At 51.6% G+C, this 27,174-nt stretch overlaps 2 long non-coding RNA genes and 2 pseudogenes across 2 annotated transcripts; 1 reads left to right on the top strand and 3 right to left on the bottom strand.

The window, feature by feature from the left end:
- Positions 1-2,205: 2,205 nt before the first annotated feature.
- Positions 2,206-3,705, bottom strand: LOC137160082 (uncharacterized). The gene is made up of 2 exons (XR_010921781.1): positions 3,462-3,705; positions 2,206-3,218 (listed from the first exon to the last, which is right to left on the bottom strand). It is a non-coding gene; the product is annotated as an uncharacterized lncRNA (long non-coding RNA).
- Positions 3,706-4,454: 749 nt separating this feature from the next.
- Positions 4,455-6,560, top strand: LOC137160081 (uncharacterized). The gene is made up of 2 exons (XR_010921780.1): positions 4,455-5,464; positions 5,884-6,560. It is a non-coding gene; the product is annotated as an uncharacterized lncRNA (long non-coding RNA).
- A 4,407-nt stretch (positions 6,561-10,967) lies between these two features.
- Positions 10,968-19,605, bottom strand: LOC137160092 (lysophospholipid acyltransferase LPCAT4-like; annotated as a pseudogene).
- Positions 19,606-19,707: 102 nt separating this feature from the next.
- On the bottom strand, positions 19,708-21,864 carry LOC137160080 (immunoglobulin lambda-1 light chain-like; annotated as a pseudogene).
- Between the last annotated feature and the right edge of the window lie 5,310 nt (positions 21,865-27,174).

Here is a 27,174-nt window from a genome sequence, read left to right as displayed (position 1 = left end):
CACGTGGCTATTCTGACCCTGGTGGCACGATATTTTCTGGCTGGCAGAGATGAGCAGGACTGAGTAACCTTGCAGATGTCTGCGTTTCTGCAGAGCACAGCGCATAACAGGACGAAATACACGCTCGGAGCTGCACATAGAGCAGTGGCTACATGGGATGGATTGCACCCTCAGCACGTTTGCAGATGACACTAAGCTTGGGAGAGTGGTAGATACCCTGGAAGGTAGGGATAGGATACAGAGTGACCTAGACAAATTGAAGGATTAGGCAGAAAAGGACCTGGGGGTAACAGTGGATAAGAAGCTGGATATGAGTCAGCAGTGTGCCCTGGTTGTCAAGAAGTCTAATGGCACATTAGGCTGCATTAGGAGGGGCATTGCCAGCAGATCGAGGGAAGTGATTATGCCCCTCTATTCGGCATTGGTGTGGCCGCATTTGGAGAATTGTGTCCAGTTTTGGGCCCCCCACTACTGAAAGGATGTGGACAAGTTGGAGAGAGTCCAGCGGAGGGCAACAAAAATGATGAGCGGGCTGGAGCACAGGACTTATGAGGAGAGGCTGAGGGAACTGGGCTTGTTTAGTCTGCAAAAGAGAAGAATGAGGGGGGATTTGATAGTGACCTTTAACTACCTGCAAGGGGGTTCCAGGGAGGATGGGGCTAGGCTGTTCTCGGTGGTGGCAGATGACAGAACAAGGAGCAACCACTGCCAGAAGGAAGGACCATCAAAATCCGACCGTTGCGCATCTCAGGATGAAGGGCTGGCGACGGGCGTGCGCTATGCGAGGAAATGTGTTCCGGGGAGGCTGAATGAAGGAAAGACGACAAAGCCCCAGGACAAGTTTTTGTCTTCCGTGCGGTTTGGCATCTAAACGGGCTGGAAACGCAGCACGGATGCCAGAGATCTTTTGCCCTGGATTTGCTCCAGTGCTGGGGGGGTTATTTGAGGGATCAGTGACTGTATCGCCAAGTCTGAATGTGAGAAAGAGCAGAGAGCATAAGGGGACAATGGGGGACGCCGTGGGAAGGCAGGTGGAGAGCTGCAGACGTTCACACTCAGTGTGGGAGGGGGGAAATCAGATCACAGGACATGCCGCTGGTTTCGGGCATCGGCCCCGTTTTGACCATCCCCCCCTTGGGGTCGGCACCCCCATCTCCGTGCTGCAAGGGCCGGTTGGCCACCCTTGCCCCATCCCAGAGCCAGCTAAGGGAGGAGATGGACGGTGGATGCGGTATAACCCAGGGCGGAGGCGAACCCTCAAGGAGACGTCTTCGTGCATGGGGGGTTTCAGGAAAGCACTGATCTTGCGGGGCCAGCCAGCAATGGCCAAATTCGGGGAGCGTCTTGTGGAACTATCAGGAAACATCGTCCCTAGCTGGTGGTGTGTGATTGGGGACACGAGGGTTGGGGAAAGCAGGGACAGGCGCCTCCCGTGGGGGCTGAGAAGCTGGGATTTCTGTGAGTAATCAGCGCCTGGGACTGGTTGTCAGATGGGAGCGGGGCAAGCGGGCTTGGGGGCAGCTGCTGTTAACCTGGATGTAACAAGGTCACTCACAGCCCTGGGTACCCCAAGAACTGTCCCAGCCCAATTCCCTCACAGAGCCAGGGAGAGAATCCAGGAGTCCTGGCGCTCCCATGCTCTAACCACTTGACACCCTCTTCCCAGAGATGGGGCGCAAACTCAGGAGTCCAGGCTTCCAGGCCCTCTCCCATTTAACCCCTCACATCCCACTCCCCTCCCAGGACTCCTGGGTTCTGGCTCCCTGTCCCCCACTCTACCCACTGGAGCCTACGCCCCTCCCACCCTCCCAGAGCCAGGGGCAGAACCCAGGAGTCCTGGATCCCCCCATGCTCTAACCACTGGTCTCCGCTCCCCTCCCAGCGCCCTTAGACAGAGGCAGTAATCCCTGCAGCTAGAAACCACGTCCCAGAGTTGGAAAGGCCCCATGTCCCATTCCCCACCCTGTGAGCCAGCCAGTGCCACCCCCCCCCCCCCCCCCAGCGCCTTTTCCTGCTGCAGTCAGAGTCCGTTCTCGCCTCATGGACTCTGCTGGGGGCCGGGCGCTTCAGTGGGGAGAGAGGTTTGCACCACAGCACACCCGCGAGGAAACCCCACACCAGCGCCTCGTGAAATTAATAGACTGTGCCGGACCAGCTGCTTGCCCAGGCAGCTTTTCTCCTTGCGGTTCCCTTTGCAGCTCAGCTCTGGACAGCGGGGACTCCTCCAGCCCTGCGCGGGTTCATTCCCCACTGCCACCCCCCAGCTCCCCATTCCCAGGGCCCAGCCTAGCGCATTATGCACCAGCCCAGCCTTTGTCTGTGTAGCCGATTCCCCCCCGTGCCCAGCGGATGCAGCGGCTGCACTGGATTCACAGCTCAGGTCGGTCGCTCATTCCCGGAATCTTGATTGTTTTTTTATCTTCATTTTTATTCATTCCTGGCTACAAAGCCGCGAGCGAGATGCACCAGGCCACTCAGCAGCACGGGGAAGGGGAGGCGGGACGGAGAAGATCAGCGTCGTCAACTGATCTGCCCTCAGTGCAGCCTTCACGGAGTTCCCTTTCCACGAGCGAACGCCCAGTGGCCTGGCCGGCGCTGGGACAGGGTGTTTGCAGCGGGAGGGGGAACCCCGGGGTGACTAACACGTGGGACAGGCCCGGTGAGGACGGGGTTTTCACACGAGTTAGCAGGGCAGGGACAGACAAGGATATCCCATGAACAGCCCCTTGACCGGCTGACACGGGGGAGAGCTGCAAACCCCCACATCTTCCCCAGCACTGGGCTCTGTCCCTCACTCCCAGGGAAATAAACCAGCTGTTTTCCTAGCGAAGGGACAGGCTGAAGGCTGGGATTTCCAAGGGAGCTGATGGGCCTTGAACCCGACTCCTAACTCCCCAGGCTCCCTGCCTTGAGGTTCATGGTTTGGGCACTGCCTGAGCGAAGCGAAAGGTGGGAGCGGGCTGAGCCCCTCTGCAAACCAGGCCCCATGGCTGGGCCTCGCCAAAGGACAGACGCGGCGCAGCTCCAGCCCCTTCAGCGATTACTGGCGGGGCTCAGGGCTGCAGCTTCTTCATCGTCTTTTCAATCCAGGGGATGAAGGTGGAGACTTTGTGTACACCGCGCGGGGGGGAGGGTCCCATTACTGCGTACCACAGAGACGATGCCGTGGGCCATTCCCCTGCACACCAGGGGCCCCCCAGTCGCCCTGAGAAATGAACCTAGAAACAGATAAAGAACAAGTCTCAGCACCATCCCCCCAGCTCAGCCGGTCTGAGCTTTGCATCTGCCCATTCTCAGCCTCCTCTGGCAAAAGAGCAGCTATTTTCCCATTCTTTTGTACAGCACCAAGCACAAGGAGGGGCCTGAACTTTGATCTGTGCTTTGTGGCCTGACTGCGACCCCGACAGACTCGTAAATCACAACCATTGGTCAAAGAGGCTTGAAACCAGGAGGAGAATCACCTCGAAAGGGTTTTTGCCCGTCTTTGGGTCCCCCGCACACAGCATCGTGGAGGGGTTACAGTGAAGATGTGTACAGTTGGCATCCGACATCACCATCACGTCCACTTCTGCAGCGTATCCGAAGGCAGTTTAAAGCGTGGGCTAGTCTGGCCCCAGCCGGCGACGCTGCACTTGGCCCTTGGACGCACTCGGTGACGGGCCGGGGGCAGGCTGATGAGGCTGACGTTTTCGTTGAGCTTTGCCTTTTTCTCCAGCTGTGCACAGGAGAAGACACAAGCACCAAGGCCAGGATAAAGGTCAGAATCGATGCTGGGCAGAGACTTCCCAATCCCAGGAGAGAGAAAATACAACCAACCCATGGCCAGGACGTCACTGGGGGCAGGGGATGGGTTGTGGGCGGTGCCTGCAGCAGTGTGAGGTCACGGGGGTGGGGGATGGGATGGGGCGGTGCCTGCAGCAGTGTGAGGTCACTGGGGGCGGGGTGATGGAGAGTGGGCGGTGCCTGCAGCAGTGTGATGACACAGGGGGTGGGGGATGGGATGGGGCGGTACCTGCAGCAGTGTGAGGTCATTGTTTCAAGTCTTTTGTTGTGTTGCGGGTGCGGGATCTGGCGGCGCACGGGGATCACTTGTCTCTGTTCCCGTTTTTTTAAGTTGTGGGCCCCCAGACACACCGCGATCTCGCTGTGAGAGCCAAGCGCAACGTGTGGGGCGTTAGGGGCAGGGCGGGGAGCTGGGGGACGGGTGCAGGGATAGTGATATTCCCCAACCTCCCCTTTAATCCCTCCAGTATTCCCCTTTAATTCCCCAACCTCCCCTTTAATCCGTCCAGTATTCCCCTTTAAGGCCTTTGGCTGGGGGCGGGGCGGCTCCAGACTCCTCAGCTGTGCTCCCGGCCCCGCCCCTCGGGAGCGGAGCAGCCTCTGCTCCCCCTCCACCCGCGACAGGAAGTGACGTAGGGCACCGAGGCGGAAGTCGCTGCCTTTCACGGGAAGTTGGTTGGTTTGTTTCTAGGCGCGGCGTGAGGCTGGTTGGGAGTGTCGGCCGGGTGAGCGGGGCCGGACGCCTGGGTCCCCTCGGCGCGTAGGGGCGGGGCCGGACGCCAGGGCCTCCCGGTGGAGTGGGAACGGGGCCGGACGCCTGGGTCCCCTGCTCCATCCCTGCCTCTCCCCGGCGCTTCAAGTGAGCGACCGAGCTGGGCGGCCCGGCCGGCGGGGGCCGGTGAGCGGCGCGGGGACCCTGAGCTCCGAGCACCCCGGGACCGGGCTCGGCCCCCCCGGGTTCGGACTGCATGGTGTCACGGTCAATGACTTCTCGCAGACAACGCCCTTCGTCTCTGTGAGAACGTGCAGGAAAGTGGAAGCAGAAGGAATGACTCTGAGCCCCTAAAAGACAGGAATTCTGCCGAGGATTTACCAAACTCCTGATACCCAAACCTACGGAATCCATCCAGTCACGATTTATTGCTGTCTGTGGCGTTACGTGTTAGAGAACAGCTTTGTTCTGTTAAAACGCCATGAGTCAGTACGGTGTGACAGCTGTTTCTTTGTAAAAAATCCACCTTACCTAATACTGAGAGACTTCATCATCATCATCATCAATGAATGTGCCCAGCAAACTGTCCCCGGGCATGCTGACATGATTTTAAAAAGAAGGGTCTGCGTGAAAGTTAAAGGGGCTGTTGTGCCAAAAATCACTTTAGTCCCTTTGAAAATCTGACCCATGGGTCTTTTGACTGAGCGTCTCCCAAGTCAGAATATCCGGCTGCTCATACATAAGAACCTCACCTGCCCTCCTGGAAGTGAGCGGTTATTTTTACATTGATTTTTTGAAGAAATGGGAATGAAGCCGGTGTTCTGTCCAATGTCAAACCTATATTCAATCCAGTATGTCTCCCAGGGGGAAACTAAATCTTTTCTCCCTTTTCAGCTCATCACACAACTGCCCAGTCAAACAGATCTTCCGCTACAATGTGAATGTCAAGCCAGGCAGATTCTTTGCAAAGTGAGTTCCAGGGCTAATCACCTTCTCCAGAGAATTCCCTGCCCCTAGCCGCGCCATCCCCCCCACACACACCCAGAGCACACATAGAAGTTACTGCTAGCATGCAACAGCTGATCTCCTGTGTTTCAGTGCTGTCATGAGAGAGGGAGCGTGAGTGAGCAAGAGAGTTGTGTGCTTCACCAGAGCTGAGTTTTCAGCGCTGCCCCGTGAGCTGTGACTGACTCTGGGGGAGCAGAAGTCAGTGGGACTCTGCACAGAGACCCACCCCTAGATCAGTGGGGCCGAATCTGGGCCTTTGAAACTGAAATCAAATAAAGATTAAAAAGGAATAAAATTATGAATCAACTCACCTGCCCTTTAAACATGGATCATAAATATGACAAAATCATTCTGACCTGCAATTTTCTCTGTTTTCTTAGTTTACTGACCTGCGTATGGATTTGGCTATCTAGTCTGTCTATTTGCATCTGGAATTCAGCATCTCAGGACATCCAGTAGGTCTATGGATGTGACCCTTTGACCTTTGACTCGCAGCAGTGAAACCACTCGACATGTGTCGTGCTCTCTGTCGGAGTGGCGCAAAGTGCCTTTCCTCATCTGACTCCAAGCTGAAGAGCTGATTTCCTGAGAATTGTCTAAATGCTGTTTTGTTCCCCCTGGGATAAGATCCCTGAAGTTCACTCTCTGTAATGAGCTACCACTAAACCTGGGCTGGGTCAACCCTTAAACAATGCTCTGTAGGGAGTAAGAATGAGAGCAAGGAGGGTTGGATTATCACAGGATTTAGGTACCCAATCCCAGCAAAAGTCAGTGAAAAAGGCATGTGTTTAGGCTCAGGTTTTCAAAACAGCCGAAGGAGCTAGATACCTTAATGGCAAATGATTTAATCTCTACACTCCTTTAAAGCTCCCAGCCATAATTTATAATTACCACAAGGCAGCAACATGGTCAGCTAGATTTAAACTTCACTAATAAATGAATACAGGCTTGGGAATGGGAAAATGGAGTAAACACCCCCTCTATGATTTGTCAGTCTGGTTCCTCTGATTTGTCACCTAAGTTGAAGGAATCTCCCTCCCACCTTCTGCAGTGAAGAGCAATGCAAAGAATTCTTTTAGCTTCTATGCAACAGCAATGTCTTCCTTGAGTGCCCCCTTAGCACCTTGATCATCCAATGACCCCACTGATGGTTTCTCAGGCTTCCTGCTTCTGATATATTTAATCATTTTTTGTTGTTGTTAGTTGTTATGTTCTTAGCTAGTTGTCGATCAGTTAGGTCCTGATTATTTGACTAGGAAATCAGCCAGACATGGAGTCTCTGCCTAAAGTGAAGCTCTAAAAGGATGGGGTACAGTTGGGTCATTTGCATCATCTTCACTCCCACCAATGTCCTTGAAAATCCACTTCATACATATTATGCCCAAAGTCCTTTCAAGTCCCCAGTATATCCCATCCTACAGTAGTACATAAACATCTGAATTTTTAATACAATGAACTCCAAAGATGTGAAACTTAATTCCATAAGGTTTGTCATGTATATTACGGGACACTGTCCTATCTGTCACAATGACACTCCTGCAATATAATGTCTCAACCCCTTGCTGCACTTACTCAATTCAAATCTTCCTCTCACCTCACTTCCACCTTTTTTTGTCCTTCTTATCCCTTCCAGTCTGTCTTGAATGCAATTCCTCAGAGACTCTGCGGTGAATCAGATCTTGTAGTATGATACTCATCCATCTAGTTTGGGTCTCCCATCCCTACTCTTACCCTCCATTTCTAGGAGAAACTGCCTGTTTTGTATCTATTCTTCCCATATCCTTTTCACATGGTCAAACCATCTATGACTGGATTCCCTCAGCTTTTCTATAACTGATACCACCTTCACATTTCCCCTAGTTCATTCATTCTAAACATGGTCTATCAATGTAACTCCTAGCATCCATCTTTACTTTTTCCTTTTCCACATAGAATCATAGAATCATAGAATATTAGAGTTGGAAGGGACCTCAGGAGGTCATCTAGTCCAACCCCCTGCTCAAAGCAGGACTAACCTCATCTATATCATCCCAGCCAGGGCTTTGTCAAGCCTCAGCTTAAAAACCTCTAAAGATGGAGATTCCACCACTCCCTAGGTAACCCATTCCGGTGCTTCACCACCCTCCTAGTGAAAAAGTTTTTCCAACCTAAACCTCCCGCCCTGCAACTTGAGACCATTGCTCCTTGTTCTGTCATCTGCCACCACCGAGAACAGCCTAGCTCCATTCTCCCTGGAACCCCCTTTCAGGTAGTTAAAGGCTGATATCAAATCCCCCCTCATTCTTCTCTTTTGCAGACTAAACAAGCCCAGTTCCCTTAGCCTCTCCTCATAAGTCCTGTGCTCCACCCCCCTAATAATTTTTGTTGCCCTCTGCTGTACTCTCTCCAACTTGTCCACATCTTTTTTATAGTGGGGGGCCCAAAACTGGACACAATATTCTAAGTGCGGGCTCACCAATGCTGAATAAAGGGGAATAATCACTTCCCGTGACCTGCTGGCAATGCCCCTCCTAATGCAGCCCAATATGCTATTAGCCTTCTTGACAACCAGGGCACACTGCTGACTCATATCCAGCTTTTTATCCACTGTTACCCCCAGGTCCTTTTCTGCAGAGCTGCTGCCTAGCTCGTCGGTCCCCAGTCTATAGCTGTGCATGGGATTCTTCCTTCCTAAGTGGAAGACTCTGCACTTTTCTTTGTTGAACCTCATGATATTTCTTTTCGCCCAATCCTCCAGTTTGTTTAGGTCTTGGACCTGTTTCTTCAGGACTGCGGGATGTTCGCCTCCTTCCCATTCTGTGCCACCCAGTACAGTAGCACAGTAGTCTGGGAGCTGATCTTGTCTGTGAAGACAGAGGCAAAAAAGGCATTGAGTACCTCAGCTTTCTCCACATCCTCCGTCACTAGGTCGCCTCCATCATTCTCTAAGGGGCCCACACTTTCCCTAATCTTCCTCTTGTTGGCAACATGTCTGTAGAAACCCTTCTTGTTCCCCTTAACGTCCCTTGCTATTCAAGATATGCTCCTGTCTCTTTGTCAGTGTCCAGTATTTGGAACCCTGTGAAATTTCAGTCCTAATTAATATCTTGTAGATCTCACTTTTCAATTTTACAGGTTTAGTGAGAATACAAATGCTCATATAAATAGGCAAATAGTGCCCATCCAGCAAAAGCTTCACTCCTATGACTAGGTTGAACACATGAATAACCTTATTGAAATTAAGTGTTGCGTGTACAAATTACTAGCATGAATATGAACCTGTCTGCAGGATCGGGATGGTGCATATTGTTGATTAGGCTTAATAATGTAGATTGTCTATAAATTGAAGTCTTGTAAGCATCCACTGGAGTTCTGACTGCAGACAGGCTGTAGGAAAATGTCCATTTAATCTAAACATTCAAGTGTGTGCAGTATCATGTCTATAGAAAAGAAGAGATGCACATAAACACAACGGACGAATGAAAAAGCCCATTCAGCAGAGGCCGCCTCTCTATCTTCCGATAGGACTATCATAAGGTGAGCATGATGATTTTGGTGAACCAATATTGGGAGGGTGTTCTACACATGTGCTCGTGGCATGAAGAAGACACGTAATCAGATTGTGGCATTTCTTGCCACTTGAAAGACATTGAGACCAAAAACGTATCAAAATTATTTAAAAGTTAAGATAAGAAAAATATTCAGGGTTATTATAATGAATTATGATAATATATTTTGAAGGGATATTAAACATCATGTTTCAGGGATTAAGCCAATATATAACTATAAGCAATTCTACTGTGGGGGCCGATTATCCCACGTCTGTCTACTGTGAAACTTCCTCTGAACATCTGGTTCTGGTCACTGTCCGGAACAGGACACTGGACTATATATGTCCCTCATGCTGGATTCACTATGGCAATTTTCATGTTTCTATCACAGAGACAATGGTAGAATTGAGCAGTTTTCTTCATCAGCATCCGTGATCCACAAAGATCTCAAATAACTTGGTATGTATTAATTTGGATCCATATATAGGCCGAAAGAGTCCACATAACACAGTCAGTGTTCGGATTAGCAGTATAAAGTTTAGGATTGTATAAGTATTTTAGGCCTGTGTATCTGCCTGAGATGGTATTCTGGGCCTGCTTTTGGGCCTGCTTGCCCTCCCGAAAACACAGGTCTTCAAGCTACACATGTAAACAAAGACATTGCATGTTGCTCTTGCCTCACCACAAAAAGATGACTATTCTTTATTCTTTAAGAGATAAGGGATGTAGATAAAATGTTTCGAGGTGTAGTGGGGGGTTGAATTATGAATGTACAAATGAAGGAAAATTCTGACTCCTCTTCAAGACCGACAGCAGAGCAAGGTCAAGAACTGATTGGGAGGAGCAGGGAGACAAATGGAGGTGTGAGAATGAAATACTAAAGGGCCATAAGGTGACCATGGCCAAAATGTAACCTCATTCCCTGCCTCTCCCTTGAAGTACAAAAGCCCCCAGACTCAAGACCCTCCAAAACGGGACATGACTTCTGGTTTCTGGAACCCTATTTTCTATGTTTAAAATGGATATTCCACTACTGGTGTGTTGGAATTTTTCATTCAAAGTTGCAAATATTATAAACCCTTTTTGCTAGATACAGACAGCTAGTGTTCCTTGGCTTTGTTATTAAGCATTTAATCCTTTGGGTCCCTCAATGATTTATAAAGTTCAATATCTGTTTAAAGACAAGAGGAAATGCTCATGGTGTTGCGGGGGTGGGGCGGAAACTCTATCGGCATATAGAGATATGGTTATGGGAAAGGAAGCCCGACTGGTGTGAAGGTCTATGGTTTTATGCTTGCTTCTTTAGTCCCAAATAAAACCATTGCTTTACCTGCAGGTTGGGCTCTGGAGTGTTGCTTTCTGGTGAACTGTATCTAGGAAGTGGGAGAGACAGAGCAGGAGAGACCTCACACATTCACTGTCTAACATAAAACAGTTTTAAACTAGGTGTGGAGTTTGGTATGCAGAGACCTCAGGCTGCTTAATATCTTGCTTCATACCAGTGGCTTTATAGAGCCACAGCAGATTTACACCAGCGGGAGATCTGGCTCCTTGACACCAAGAGAACTATGGATGATTTACCAATACTGGGGATCTGGTAAATTTTATCTTTGTCTCTTAATTTCTCTCTATTGTTTCAGTCTGTTTTGTTAAAATGCAATCTAATATCTATAGTATCTTATTGGATTCATCCCTATGAAAATCAGTAGTATTTCTGAAGAAGAAGAAGAAGAAATGAATGTGCCCAGCAAACATTCTCTAGTCACGGTGACATGATTTTGAAAAGGGCAAGAGAGTAAATGAATGGGACTTTTGTTCCGAAGTCACTTAAGCACTTTTGGAAATCTAATTCAGTTGCACTTTGATTCATTGTTCTGTACCTCTGAATGTCAGGCTGTACATACAGAAGATAATTTATTCAATAGAATAAATATTCAATTTTCAGTAGAAATGGGAATGAAGCCTATATTCTCCCCAATGTCCAATCTGTGTTTGTCGCCATACAACCCTGGAGAGGAAATAAATCTTTCCTCCATTATCAGCTCAACGGAAACGTAACTGGGCAAAGAGCTGGATCTTGTATTAGAAATTAAATGTTAACAGAGGCAACAAAAATGATGAGGGGGCTGGAGCACAAGACTTATGTGGAGAGGCTGAGGGAACTGGGCTTGTTTAGGCTATGTCTACACTGCAGCACTAATTCGAATTAGCTTAATTCGACTTTCAGAAACCGATTTATAGAAATCACAGCAGATTGTCCACACTATGGTGTTTGTGCTGGTTTCTTGCGTCCACACTGGCCATCCTTAATTCGAATTACAAAGCAGTGCAATATGGGTAGCTATCCCACAGTGCAACTAGCCACGGTGGCTGTTTGGAAGAGTGCCTTCGTCCCAGGATGCAGCGCTGCTTCCCCTACCCTTCCCCCTCCCCAGAGAAACAGGAAAAGGACTTCCACACCATTTTTTTCCTCCCCCAATCACCATTGCTGCAGAGACATGGAGACAGCTGAACTCTGCACTGTAATTCTGATCCTGACAAATACAATGAGGCTTATCATGGAGTACTTTAGAAATAGAGCAAGAAGGCGAAGCAGGTACTACACCGGTGCCTCTGCGGCTGCCCTGATACAGCCAATCGAGCAGAACAATTCCCGGTTGCTGCAGGCTGTAACATTTCATCAGCAGTCTATGGACCGCAGGTTCTGGTGCAGGGAAACAAGCACAGACTGGTGGGACCACATCGTTATGTAGCTGTGGGATGATGATCAGTGGCTGCAAAACTTTCATATGCAAAAGGCAACTTTCCTCAGACTGTGCTCGGAGCTGGCCCCATCCCTGAAGTGCGTGAACACTCACTTGAGACAAGCCATGACAGTGGAGAAGAGAGTTGCCATCGCCCTCTGGAAGCTGGCAACCCCCGACTGTTACCGCTCCGTTGGGAATCAATTTGGAGTTGGTAAAGCTACAGTGGTCACTGCTGTGATTCAAGTGGGCAGGGCCATCAATAGACTTCTGCTACGAAGGCTAGTGACTTTGGGAAATGTGCAGGACTTAGTGGAGGGGTTTGCCATGATGGGCTTCCCAAACTGCGGGGGGGGGGGGGCCTTTGATGGGACTCACATCCCCATCTTGGCACCTGCACACCTGGCGACTGAGTACATAAACCGCAAGGGGTACTTTTCCACGGTCCTGCAGGGGCTTGTGGATCACAGGAGTCATTTCACAGACATCTACGTGGGGTGGCCTGGGAAAGTGCATGATGCTCGTGTATTTCATAATTCGGGGCTGTTCTCTGAGATGCAGGTGGGCACTTTCTTCCCAGACCAAAAAATTCACACCGGGGGTGTGGAAATGCCCATTGTGATCCTGGAGGATCCTGCTTACCCCTTGCTCCCTTGGCTAATGAAGCCGTACACCGACCACCTTGACAGCGACAAGGAGTGTTTTAATAAGAGGTTAAGCAGTTGCAGAATGGTTGTAGAATGTGCCTTTGGGCGTTTAAAGGGGAGATGGAGGAGTCTCCTCACTAGGCTGGACGTGAGTGAGAAGAACCTCCCTTCTGTGATATCTGTGTGCTGTGTTCTTCATAATGTGTGTGAAGTGAAGGGGGAAAGGTTTCCCCAGGGTTGGGCTGTGGAGGCAGAAAGACTGGCCGCCAATTATGAGCAGCCAGATGCCAGCACTACGCTGAGAGCAAACCGCGGAGAGCTTTGCATTAGGGAAGCTTTGAAAACCAGGTTCTGCAATGAGATGCAGAAATGATTTCTGTTCAAGTATGTTGTTTGGCTTTGATGTTCCCCCCACCCAATCCCCCTTCGATATCTGTGCCTGACAAATGCCTCCTGAATATGTGAAGTTTTAATTAAAAAATGCTTTTGAATACTGCAAAACTTTATTTCTTTACATTCAAGTCATGGGGGAATGAGGGCGGGTGGTGAGGGTTCATTCACTGTCTCCAGGGGTAGGGTGGCAGCTTGCTGGGGTGGAGGAGAGCAGGGGCTGCATCCTGGACAATCTCCCATGAGACCTCGTGGTGGCGGGTGAGGTGGAGGGCGGCATAGCCCTTGGTTCAGGAGCATTGTGAAGGGGCTGCAGCGGGACTGTGTCCTGCCTCAGCTCATGAAGGGCCACAAAATGCCCGAGCATGTCTGACTGGTACCACAGGACTTTCAGCACCCCCTGCGTGGTGCTGCGATCAGTCTGCTACCTTTGTCTATGTGTGTCCATGACCCTGTCTATGCTCTGGGACAAGGTCAGCCTCCACGGTCTTTGCTCTGTCTCTGCTGATGTTGAGGCGGTCATGAGCTCAGAAAACATGTCATCTGTTTATTTGTTTGTTTTTTTCCTTTTTCTAATCTGAGACAGTCTGCCCGTTGCATTTCTTAAGGGTCGGTCCAGTGCAGAGGTGTCTATAGAATGAAAGAAAAATAACAGGGGACACATAGTTAGCATAGTGAATACAGTGCATGTATGTATGTATGTAACTATTTGAAAAAAGGACTCAATGAAACAATGTTGCCACAAGTAGCATACTGAATAAAGTGCTCCAAATGTTACATTGTTTCATTGGCTACATATTTAAATTGTATCTAGCAAATGATTTAAAGTGGTCCATGAAACAATGTATCTAGGAGATGATGTCCTCTCTCTGCTTGTATTACAAACCCCTACAGAGATCAGCTGCGGGTGGGTTGCCCTGGGTTTTGGGGAAAGCAAGGCTTGGATTTCAAACCCTGCGTGGTGATGGGGGGGGGGAGGGGGGGGGAGACAATGCTTAAAACGCAGGAAGCCATGATTCTGGCTTCCTTGATTGGAGAGAAGATCAAGGGCGGGATAACAGATTACATACATTACATTTTCCATGTTGTAACAAGTGATGTTACACGTAGCATTTCTCAACACAAAATAACTGAGACCTGGGTTATCACCCAGTACAGGCAACAAAATGCCTGAGATGCCTCTCGTGCCCCCCCTCCCCCCCCCCAATGTACAAGGACAGAAATGCAAAGAAGAAAGAAAACTCACCACATGTGCCTTCCACGGGATCATTTGTGCTGTCCTGTGTGCTGGTGGACTGCTCGGGGGTCAAGAACAACTCCTGTGTTTCTGGGAGAACGGACACCCTGCTCTCATGCTCCCTGCTTTCCAAACTTTCCTCCTCCTCTTCCAGGGATTCATCCTCATTGTTCATGGACTGAGAAGCAGCGGAGGTATTGATGCTGCATGGGGGCATGGTGGTGGGATCGCCCCCAGAACAACATGCACCTCATCATAGAACCTGCATGTTTTGGGAGAGGACCCGGAGCGACTGTTAGCTTCCCTGGCTTTCTGATAAGTCTGCCGAAGTTCCTTTATCTTCACTCTGCATTGCTGAGCATCTCTTTTGTGTCCCTTCTCCAGCAGGCCCTGGGATATCTTCCCATACATATCCAGATTCCTTTTGCTGGCTCTTAGCTGAGACAGAACAGACTCCTCGCCCCACAGCCTGATAAGGTCTAAGACTTCTGGTCTGCTCCATGCTGGAGCGTGTTTGGGCTTTGCAGTAGCCATGCTGAGAACAGTGGGAAAGCTCTCTCCACTCTGGCAGCAAGTACAGGAAATGGAGATTCAAACCTTCCCGGGGCTCTTTGGGGGAGGGTACTCTGAAATGGGGCATCATGGGACACATTCCGGAGGCCAATTAATTCGATTTAAGTCCTATTGCATCCACACTTACACTAATTTGAATGAACAACTTCGAATTAGGGCTACACCACTTGCAGAGGTGGTCTTATTAATTCGATTTTAAAGGCTCCTTAATTCGAATTAAGAATGCACAAGTGTAGACACAGGAGTAATTAATTTGAATTAAGGGACTTTAATTCGACATAAGCCGCCAGTGTGGGATTGCACTGAGATTGGCCTCATTTACACAGAGGATTGCTCCAGGTTACTCCATGCTTCAAAGAGAGCCGCTGCTCTCAAAACACACAGCATGTTACTGCAGGTTTACCCGAGGTTTACTCTGTCAGTCAGAGCCACTGCTCTCAATACACAGTGTGTTACTCCAGGTTTACACTGGATTTACTCTGTGCTTCAAATGGAGCCGCTACCTTCAATACACACAGCATGTTACTCCAGGTTTACTCCAGGTCTACTGCATGCTTCAATCAAAGCAGCTGCTCTCAGTACACACAGCATGCTACTCTAGGTTTACTCCAGGTCTGCTGCATGCTTCAATCAAAGCAGAGGCGCTCAGTCCACACAGTGTGTTACTTCAGATTTACTCCAGGTTTACCCAATGCTTCAAACAGAGCTGCTGCCCTTGAACCACACGGCATGTTACTCCAGATTTACTCCATATTTCAAACAGAGCAGTTGCTGTCAATACACACAACATGTTACTCCAGGTTTGCTCCAGATCTACTGCAAGCTTCAATTAAAGCAACTGGTTTCAGTACACACAGCGTGTTACTCCACCTTTACTCCAGGTCTACTGCATGCTTCAATTAAAGCAACTGCTCTCCATACACACAGCGTGTTACTACAAGTTTACTCTGTGTTTCAAATGGAACTGCTGATCCATGTGGTGGGTTACTCCAGGTTTATTCCAGGTTTACTTCTACCATTTATATGGGGAATTACATCGTCTTCCACAGGGACGCGTCCTCCCATTTTTTCCACACCTGGCTCAACTGCACTGCATACATGGGGGTTTCCCACGGCTCTGTGTTGGCACGTACCCCGGCCCCAACCCCCCCAGTGAGGAGTCTCTACACCCAGGCCCAGTGGGAAGGGGTCCCAGTGTGGGGGTCGCTCTAGTGCCCCTCCGCCTCCCCTCCCCGGGTGAGCCAGGCCGTGTCTCGTACCTGGCTTAAACTTCAGTAAGGCTTTCTTGTTAGAGCAGGTCCCCTCGGGGAAGGGGAGCAGAGCAAAGGGAGAGTCAGATAGTGGGGGGGGGGGGTCCAGAGGCGAATTGTGGGGTGGGGGGGCAGTCTCACCTGTGGCCATTTCCCTCCAGGATGTGGCTCATCTCTTCACTTCCTCCACCACCTTCTTGCGGGAGGCGGGGTCGTGGCGGGACACTAGGATGGCTTGGTTGAACCGGAGCAGGGCTGGGGCAGGCAGGGGGAGAAACGGGTGAGGAGGGCAGGCCGTGTGGCAGAGGATGGACCCACCACCACGGCTCCTCCACCTGGGGCCACCTTGCCCCTCACTCCCCATCCCCTCTCCTGCACTCTGCTGCCTCTCATGCATCCTTCTTTCGCCACCCCAAATTCCTTTCACGGCCCTTCCCCCTCCTGCCCCATCCTCAGGGCGCTGTCCTTGTCGGGGGCCAGAACCACCAGAACAGGGTGATGGGACATCCCTGGGCCTGGCTCTGTGCCCCACCTCCTGTCCCCTTCCCCTGTAGCCAGAGGCCCATGGACCCTGCACCCCAGCACTCTCAAACTGGGATGCCCCTGCTGGAAGGGTTGCACCAGGGGAACCATCCAATGGGCAGGCCATGCAATGGAAGGACCCATCGCCCCACCCAACCCCATCCCATGGGCCTGTGCATCCGATGACCCCAACACCCACCACTGGCACCATCCAACGGGCAGAACAAGCAATGGAAGCATCCATCTCCCATCCCGCTTCATGGGCCCAACACCCCACATGGGCACCATCCGACACGGAGACCATGCAATGGGAGGGTCAGTCCCTCACTGCCGATGACAGGCACGTGAAGGTTCTCCGTGCGGGAGACCACCGTGGGGAGGTCACACGGCAGCAGGATGATGGGGTAGAAGAAGGTGGAGTGGGGGCAGCCACCAGGATTGGGGCCTCTAACCGTGCTGCCTGCCGGCCCCGCACCCAGATCTGCAGTAAGCCCGGGAGGAAGAACACCGGGCGGCTCAGGAAGTAGACAGAGCGATGGGCGACGGAGCTGAAATGGGAGAGATGGAGACGGTGGGTGTGGGGTGGCGACAGCAGGGGGGCTGTGGGTCGGGAGCGAGGGGCACTGGCAGAGCCGGCTCTTACCTCCTCCACCCTGTGAGCGGCTCCTTCAGTTCTTCCCATTGCTTCGCAGTTCTTCCCCCCCAGCACCTGGAGCAGCACGAAGGGCCAGATGAGGCAGAGGATGACGAAGGCCAGGACCACTCGGAGTGGAGCCAGCGTTGCCCCGAGCAGGTAGAACTGCGAAGCAATGGGAGAGACGTCACCCCCACCCCCAGCACCGAGCGACCCCCAAGGGATCCACTCAGGCCAGCACTGCAGGGCCTGTCCCCTCCAGTGGGGGGCAGCAGGGACACACACACCCATTGCCACCAGAGGGCTCCCCACAACACAACATGCAGCGCATCTTGCCCTTTGTGAGTATAGTCTGGGGGCAGCTGCCCACAGGACAGAGAGGGGGAGCCCCATGGAGGTGAGACAGGTCCAGGACGGTGGCCAAGGGCCCCCCTCAGCAGTGGCCGGGATTGAGATCAAGAGGCAGGGAGTTCCACAGATCTGCGTGCACGTAAGACAGCCACAGTGATTCTGAGCTCTGCTATGTTCCCTTGTCTACACACGTTGTTCTGCCTCTCTGTGTGTGCCCTATGCTGTTTTCTGTGGCAGTGTTTAGTTATTTTGTGCACGGTGCATGTCTTTGCATCTTGCGGATGCTTTCTGTTGTTCTCTCTTTGTTGTGTTTAATCATCGTGTGTTTGTGTATATTTTTTATGTACTGCGCTATTTGCTGTTTATTTAGTTGTTGTGTGTACATGTTGCATGGTGGTGTATATTTTGTGCCTAGTGTGCTACTTGCTGCTTGTTTGCTGTGTGTGCATGTCGTGTCTTTGGTGTCATTGGCTGATTTTGTAGCTGTGTGTGTATGTGGTGTGATTGTGTGTGCATGAAACGAAAAGATTGCACGAATATTAAACCTATTTATTAATCACAGGGAATTCCCAACTAACAGCAAATGGAAGGAACACGGCCTGGGACGACCATTCATAGGGACACTCTGGGAGGTGCTTTGTTCCCAACGGCTGCGAACTGGTGTCAGAAAACGGAGGACGAAGGCGACTGTTATTAACGGAGGCTTTTGGCCAGGGTGCGTCGCAGGCCGTGCCCTGAGGGTCCTGGGGAAACCCAAACGGTTCCGGCCTGGCTGTCAGAAAAGGAACGAATTTCTTCGCTGAACTATTTTTTCGGGAGCTGCCTTGATCCATTGCTGGTAACACTCTACGATGATTGATTGCCCGTCGGGATTTCTCCGGAATAGGGGCCGGTGACTCCTGCAGATATAACCCAGGCTCCCGTGGCGCCTAAACCCCTTGGGCACCAGAGTGACACTCCCAGCCCTAGATATGAAGGCTGATAACGCCCAATGCAGAGTCCTGGGAAGTTGCTCCTCCGCATCCCCCCACAGACACACAGACAGACACACACACAGACAGACGGACAGACGATGGGGGTCTAGGGGGATAGGGTGCTCGCTATGGGGCGCACACAGCTGCCTGGATCAGCTCACAGACCGGGCGGGGATCCGGCCCGCGGAGCTTTGCCCAAGGCCCGACCCCGGCGGAGCTGTGTGTGTGTTGTGTTGTGTGTGTGTGTGTGCGCGTGTTGTGTGCGGGGGGGGGGGGGCACAGGGCTACGGGTCGGGAGTGCGGAGCACGGCGGCGGGGGGGAGGGGCGGAGACCGGATGCCAGCCCGGAAGCGGGGAAGGAAACGGAGGCGGCCACCCGGCCCCTCCCCCCACAGCGACCCCCCCGCGCCGCTGCCGCAAGGAGCCGGCCTGGGCAGGGCCCCGCAGCAGCCGCGGGGGAGGGGAGGGGAGGGGGGTCCTGTCCTGTCCTGTCCTGTCCTGTCCTGCCCCCGCCAGCCGCGGCTGCAGGGACCGGGGGGGGATTGCGGCACAGGGGGCGGGGCCGGGCGGGGCGTCTGTTTCCCCCCTCCAGCCCGTCAGTCCGTCTGTCTGTCTGGAAGAAGGGAGCGAGACCCTCCCCTCCCCCCCAGCTCTGCAGGTGCCCCTCACTCCCGACCCGCAGCCCCCGTGTGCTCCCCTCCCCTCCCCTCCGACGGGTCACCCACCGACACTGCTGCAGGGGCGTTCACCGCCCCCCTCACCCCCCCTCCATAATCCCGCCTCGTGCTCCTCACCCCCCCCCCCGCCCGCCCCAGGGCTTCCCTGCCCGCCCCAGGGCTCCCCTGCCCTAGTTTCCACCTTGTACAGGACAAAGGCCGCTGGGGGGGAACCACTAGCCCCCCCCCGTCCCGGAGCCGGGGAGAGAACCCAGGAGTCCTGGCTTCCAGCCCCCCCTTATTTAACCACTAGACCCCACTGCCCCCTGATCTAGGACAGAACCCAGGCGTCCTGGCTCCCATCTGTCCTGCCCTGCTCTAACCACTAGGCCCCACTCCCCACCCAGCGCTGGGCAGAACCCAGGCGTCCTAGCTCCCAGCCCCCACCTCGCTCTAACCACTAGCACCCACTCTCTGCCCCACACAGCAAGGCCGCCCCACAGGTGACACGCTGTGAAGCCGCGCTGTTCCCAGCCGCGGGGCGCTCACGTTTCTCTTGCGCCAAAACTCAATGACAGAGGCCAGCGAATTCATCGGGCGTCGACTTTTCTTTTATTGTTTTTGGGTTTTTTTTGCTTTTTCAGGAGGTTGGTGCCTGCCTTTCCCATCGGCCTTTCAAGGGCGGGTGGGTGCTGGATGGCCTGGTGCTGAGAGGTGAGCGTGGCCGGAGACTGGCTGGCCGGACGTGGCCGTCGGCAGGCCGGAGGCACAGACGGGTGAAGCTGGCAGCGTTGGGCAGGGTTAATGGGAGAGCCCCGAGCAGGGGAACAGGCCGGTTTGGAGAAGGAACCAGGCCCGATTTGTGGGATCGGGAGAGCAGCTTTGCATCTTGTGGCCCCCCCGCCAGAGCCACAAGGAAGCGGGGCCACTGAGAACGCGGGTGGGCAGCAGCTCGGGTCGTGCCAGGACCGCCGGGGAGCACTGGCTGGGCTACTCCGCTTTGCAGTCCTTGGCGCTGACGTCCCTCTCCAGCGGGTGCGGCAGCGATTCATGCTGCGCCACGCAGTGTAGCAGGCACCCGAGTTCCACTTGCTGGCCGGCACCGTCAGGTAGCTGCTGATCACGTAGGTCTGGTCCTCCGCCAACGCCGCCTGCCCCGTGTGCACGCCCTGCTCCGGGCTCTGCCGTCTTTCCTCCACTGCACCTTGATGTAGCCGGGGAAAAAGCCGCTCACCAGGCAGGTCAGGGTGGCGGAGCCGGTGCCAGTTCCTCTCGGGCGGGCGGGAACAGCTGCATTCGGGGCTGGGGGAGGTTGGTCCCTGGAAAGGCAGGGGGAGAGTCGTTGGAGACGGTGCCGGGGGTCCTCTGCTCTAACCACTAGACCCCACTCCCCTCCCTGAGCCAGGGAAGAACCCAGGAGTCCTGGCTCCCAGCCCCCCCACTATAACCACTAGACCCCTCTCCTCTCCCTGAGCTGGGGATAGAACCCAGGAGTCCTGGCTCCCAGCCCCCCCACTATAACCACTAGACCCCTCTCCTCTCCCTGAGCTGGGGATAGAACCCAGGAGTCCTGGCTCCCAGCCCCCAACCACCAATATCAGCACCCCACCATGTAATGGACAGGTCCCTGACAGGCCACCCTCACCCTAGTATCTGAGTCTCCCCAATTGACACTACCCCTGGGGAAGGGCGGGTTCCCTCTTGCAGAGGGGGGAACCGAGGTGCACAGATGCTGGCCCAAGGCTAGAGACCCAGCAGCCGTGGCAGACGAAGGAACTGAATTCAGGTCTCCCAGCTACACGCCCTAACCCCCTGGGGCGTCCCTCTGTTCTCCCGACCACAAGTGGAGCCGTACTCACTCCGCACACGCATGCGGGTCCCCTCTCCCCACATCTGGGCTCCAGCTGTATAATAGGCAAAGCAGAAATAGACAGAATCGTCTCCTTCCTGGGCGTCGCGGATGGTGAGCAGGAGCGTCTTGTTGGAGGCGTCTCTAGAGGGGACGAATCGGTCTGGGATCCCTGGAGCTCGGTAGACGGATAGATCCGTTTTGAAGAACAGCACGCCTTCAGGCTTCTGTCCAGGGCTCTGCCGGATCCAATTCATATGGACCTGGTTCACACCGACGTTAGCCACGGCACACTCCAGAGTCACCGCCTGCCCAGGAGACACTGTCACCTCCGCGGGGCTTTGGCTGAAAGAAGCGTGTTGGCACCGTCCACCTGCAGGAGAGAAACCAGAAAGTCACCTCCGCGCCTGTGGCCCTGGCACTGAGCCGGAGCTTGGTAGACAGACAAAGAGCCAAACAGATACTGTAGATGCGTGGTTACACGGAGGGGGATCTGGAGATAGCACCAAGGAAAAGTTCAGTGGGTAGCTAGAGATGGAAAATAAATACTGCACATCGATAGATAGACAGATGATGGGTGAGTGGGTGGGTATCAGAATGGACAGACGGCTAGATATGCACAGAGATAGACAGATAGATAGTGGGTGTGTATAGGGATGGAAGGATGGATGGATAGATAGACAGATAGTTGGGGTGTACGACATGGAGAATGGATAGATAGACGGGTGTGTATAGGGATGGACGGACGGATGGATAGATAGACAGATAGATAGATGGGTGGACATGTATCAGGATGGATGGACAGACGGCTAGGTAGGCACAGAGATAGATACATTGATCAGGTACTTAGCTAGATTTCCGTGGGCGTTTTAACCCGTTTATGTCAGGCTGCTCTGGAGAGGGAGATCAACCTGTGCCCTGGGCCAGGGAAGGAGCAGACGCGCCGGTGGGGGTTACTCACCAGCCAGTGAGAGCAGCAGGAGGAGTCCCTGGAGCAGATGCATGGCCAACCTTCATGCTGTCCCCAAGGCAGAGATGAGACGGGTCAGAGCCAAGCTGCGTCTTATGAGGGCTGCGTATTCAAATCTCACCGCCGCCGGGCAACGAGGCAGCACCACATTGGATTGGCCGTGTCGCCCGTGCAGCGGCTGGACCAATGGGTGTTGGCGTTGGGCTGGGGCATTTGCCTAGGCTTGGCGTCTGTTGGGTCCTGCATACAACCTGTTACTGCCCCTGGGTGTCTTTGAGCTGAGAGTCTTATCGCTACGATAGTTCCCTGGGGTAGCAGCCTTGCTCGAGGACTTCGGCTTAGGAGATCCTGAAGGTACAAACTGGAGGGAAATTCGGTCCCGGTCGGCTGGCTGGCTGGGCTCCAGGCCAGGAAGGAAGCAGGGTGGCTCTATGCCATAGGGAAGGGGATATTGAAAGGCAGGAGCTCTGGGTTGGCTTTCAAAGCTGCTTTGAGCAGGGCTTCTTTGCTGCCTCCCTGTCCCCGCCGTGCGTGCGCGGGGCAAACAGTGCCGTGTAAAATCAGCTTCTCCCAGCATGGAACTTGGCAGAGCTTTCGCTTGACACCCACCAGGGATCCGACCTATTGACACCAACGCGGCGATGGCCGCTTCCCACCAGCTGGGGGACCTGGCCCACGAAGTATTTGTGTCGTTTGACAAAAGGACGGTGGGCACGGCTGTGTGGAGGCCCTTCGCGCTCATGCGATTTTAATGACCCCTTAGCACCGGGCCCAGAGCGCATGAAGAAATGCAGAAAGCCTCATCTCTGTCTGTGAACCCTGCCGGGCGATTACGTTTCAAACCACGCTTCGCCCCCCGCTAGGTCTGCACCCCCGAAAGGCGTGTGAGACCCAGATTAATGTGAAAGTCCTGCTCCAGGTGAGGGGGGAATGCTCTCCCCTTGAAAGACCTGGACTGGTTCCCAGTTAAACGGATGTCGAGTGTGTGTCTGCTCAAAGCCGCCTTGGCTCTTGCAAGTGGGACCAGACCTACAAAGGCTCATGACATTAACAGCTAATAAATAAATAAATAAATAGCCACTAATAGGTAATTATTGGCTAATCGTTAATAGCTAAGACATCATATACACACATAATAAAATGATACTGTTTATCCATATACATCAAGGGGACAGGAACCAAATAATTAATGACCCATACCATGTTAATTAAATTAGGAATTGATTAATTACTTATTGTTAGTTCCTAAACATACATTGATCATTATTATTTAATCCCTTTCAATGTCTTTTATGAAGGACACCTCTAGGATAGGGGATAGAACAATCTGGCCAGAGATATGTTACTGTCTTATTAATAATGCCATATATCTAGTCATGAATTACTAACTTGGATTATCAAATGAAATGATTGTGTATCACTTAGGAATTCCTGATGGGAAATGCCTCGTCTTTCTTTAAGAAACTTGTAATTTGTGGTTAAAACTCATAATTAACTATTAATAACGACTGGTCACAAACCAAATAATATTAACGATGGTCTGAGACCCCAATGTATCAGTTTGACCCCAGTCTCATGGGAAAGGAATTTAAAGGGTTGACATTCGTTAAAAATGATCAGAGTCTGGCTCTCTGCAGCCTAATCGCTCAGAATTTGATGTTGAAAGTAAATAACACCATGGAGGTGTTGAGAATATAACGGTCAAATCTGTTTTCTAATAGAGTCTTTCTTGGCCTGAATGCAATTTAGAGAGAGAGGTTTCAAAAAAAACATGACCTTCTGCTTGCTGTAATGTGACGTCTTCTTCTTTTTCTTCATTACTAATAAAATATTTATTTTCTCAATTTCCTTTCTCTCCTGCTGTTACAATGTATAAAGATTAAACAACAATAAGAAAGCAGCAGGTAGAAAAAAAAAGCCAACTAAATTGAATTAGCTTAACCTGAAATTTTAGTTTTCTCTTTTGAATGTATTTTTTATTTCATTCAATGTGATTAAGATCTCTTTACCAATACGAATGGTACCAAATGGTGTTTATTTGTAGAGATCTCGGGACAATGAGGTTTCTGTATGAACACGTTTACCGCATATACAGCATTGTTATAGTTATTATTAAATAGTTTTAGAGAAGTGCATATTGACTTTGAAGGTGATACAGGAAAAAACGAGAGATGTTATTGGGTGTGTAGAATGAGATAAAAGTCAGATCCGATTGCTCTGTAAATAAATTCGTTTTATCAGTTTGTGTTTAATACAGATCAAATATTATTTATTATTATTGCAGAAAGACATTAAAATAACAGCAAATGGTTTCAATTGTGGTATTTTTAATAAATGTATATAAACAGGTTGCTGGACTATTAGATTATTATCAATTATAATTGTTAATACTAATTTATTAATAACTTTAAGCAATACAATTGCTATTGAAACGTATTTATAAAGAAAATGAACAATATTAGACTGGTTTATAATATGACATTAGTTTATGTATGATTATAAGAGATGAAAATACATAAGTGTTATAACTATAAAGATGTGATTTCAAAGAGATTGATATGAACTGAATTGCGTTATAAACAGCCGTTATTACTTCGTATTTATTTACAAGACCTGCACAAAATTTATCATCCTTTACTTCATTTTAAAAATACCTAAGTAAAATATTTAGACTCAAATTTCTCTACAAACAGGTGGTGATTATTAAATGGAGCTCTCCGTCGCAATGAAGCTCTCAGTCATGCAGAAAGCAATTGATTAAAAAGAATAAAAAGCGATACGGGTTTTCAAGGAGTTATACTAGCTCCGGGAACTTTCTAAGGTAAATGTTCACGTCAATACTAAAAGTACATGTTTCAGAACAGGGGTAGATAGATAACGTCACACAGCACAGCTGGATGGATAGATATTTCTGCGTAGGGCGGACAGAGATAAGGCCACGTAGCACAGCTGGATGCATAGATATTTCTGCGTAGGGTGGACAGAGATAAGGCCACATGGCACAGCTAGATGGATAGATAATTCCACAAAGGACGGATGGATGGCTCAAGGGATTGAGAGAACGGAGCTGATGAAATAGATTGGTAGTGAGATAGAGGGGCGTGTGAGAGATGGACGGATCACCAGACAGGTAGGTGTTGGAGGCCCAGTACAATTTGAGTTGCTTGACCTCTGTCCTACAGGCTTAGCATAGCATTTAGTTGCCTGCTTGGCTATTCTGACCCCTGTAGCATGACATCTTCCAGTTGGTAGAGACTGAATAACCTTACAGATGTCTCCCTTTCTGCACAGCATGGCACATAACAAGACAAAATACAGATACTGTATTGCTTGCAGCTGCACATATATAACAGTGATGGGAACAAGAAGTTATCCTTGAACATCTGGGGTGCACTGTTTTATTGCCAAGGGGCACACGTTTACTGCACCCCTCCTATCCCCAGATGTTGTTTTGATGACCCCAATTATCATGGTGAGAATGGAAAGGGTGGAAACCCAATGTAGGTAATTAGCATATATGACAATGAGACAGAGATAATTAGGTGAAGGCTGTTTATGGAAGGGTATAAGTAGTCACCGCTTAGACAAAGGGGGGCGCTCCATCAACACCTGACTCCGCGGGAGGTGCTGCCGGTTGAACCAGAGGATCCACTGACTCCCTGGCGGGGCCCCTGAAGAAAGCCGTTCCTGTGTACAGCCTTCTGAGTAACTGCTTAGCTTTCCAGGCTCAGTGAGAGTGAGATATTGTAGTTAATTTTAAGCTTTGTATCTAACTAGTACATTGATAGAAAACTTTGCACATTAGAATATAGAATATTAGAGTTGGAAGGGACCTCAGGAGGTATCTAGTCCAACCCCCTGCTCAAAGCAGGACTAACCTCAACTATATCATCCCAGCCAGGGCTTTGTCAAGCCTCAGATTAAAAACCTCTAAGGATGGAGATTCCACCACCTCCCTAGGTAACCCATTCCAGTGCTTCACCACCCTCCTAGTAAAAAACTTTTTCCTAATGTCCAACCTAGACCTCCCGCCCTGCAACTTGAGACCGTTGCTCCTTGTTCTGTCATCTGCCACCACCGAGAACAGCCTAGCCCCATCCTTCCTGGAACCCCCTTTCAGGTAGTTAAAGGCCGCTATCGAATCCCCCCTCATTCTTCTCTTTTGCAGACTAAACAAGCCCAGTTCCCTCAGCCTCTCCTCATAAGTCCTGTGCTGCAGCCCCCTAATCATTTTGGTTGCCCTCCGCTGCACTCTCTCCAACTTGTCCACATCCTTTTTGTAGTGGGGGGGCCCAAAACTGGACACAATATTCTAAATGCGGCCTCATCAATGCCGAATAGAGGGGAATAATCACTTCCCGTGACCTGCTGGCAATGCCCCCCCTAATGCAGCCCAATATGCCATTAGCCTTCTTGACAACCAGGGCACACTGCTGACTCATATCCAGCTTTTTATCCACTGTTACCCCCAGGTCCTTTTCTGCAGAACTGCTGCCTAGCTCGTCGGGCCCCAGTCTATAGCTGTGCATGGGATTCTTCTGTCCTAGGTGGAGGACTCTGCACTTGTCCTTGTTGATCCTCATTAGATTAGATTAAACCTTATTGATCTGCAAATCGGGCGCCCGTGTCTCACTGGTATCACACTGATCACTAAGTGTCCAGAATCAACAACAGGGAGCTGGAGAAATGCACCCAGGAGGTACAGATGGATGGCTGGCCAGCTATTGGCGCTCTGTCCTGTGTCCATCTGTGAGGGGCTGTGCCCAGGACAGGTGCTATGGGGATGTGGGGTGAGGGCGCAGGGCTGTTATTGACAATAACTCAGGGGTGTAGGGAGCCGCGTCTCTTCCTTCCTTAGGTTTGTTGTTGTTTCAGGCCCACCTGGGGCCCAGGAAACCTTCTCCCCAACCCTTCAGACGGGGGCGTTTGCGGAGCCCAAAGACAGGGCAGGCGATGGCCCAGCTCTCCTGGGCGCCAATGGGGCAGGACGTCACCCGTGTTCTCCCCTGCAGGAAGGTCCCCCAGTTCGCAGCCCCTGCGGGTTAGTCTGATGGGCTGGTCCTGCCGGCCGCTAAGCGGAGTGTGGGGGGGCCTCAGGCAGGTCCCATCTCTCCCTGCCCCTGCCACGTGGGGTGGGGTGCAAAGCAGCAACTCCGTTCCCGGGAGCTGTGGGTGTGCCCGCCCCGGGAGTGGGGGAGGTGGGATCGCAGCCCTAGGGCGCTGGAAGGCGGGGGATGGGGGAGTGGCGAGGCCACAGGGATAGAGCAGGTCGCGCTGCGGGGGCCCCCTATGCGTAGGGCGGGGAAATAAATATGGGGTGAGCAAGGCACGACAAGGACTGGGG

This window comes from Emydura macquarii, unplaced genomic scaffold (genome assembly GCF_026122565.2).
Source record: "Emydura macquarii macquarii isolate MOO-44397 ecotype Brisbane River unplaced genomic scaffold, CSIRO-AGI_Emac_v2 contig_2129, whole genome shotgun sequence".
Lineage (NCBI taxonomy): Eukaryota > Metazoa > Chordata > Testudines > Chelidae > Emydura > Emydura macquarii.
The sequence above is the reverse complement of the archived record's forward strand: the minus strand, read 5'-3'. Positions and strand labels throughout refer to the sequence as shown.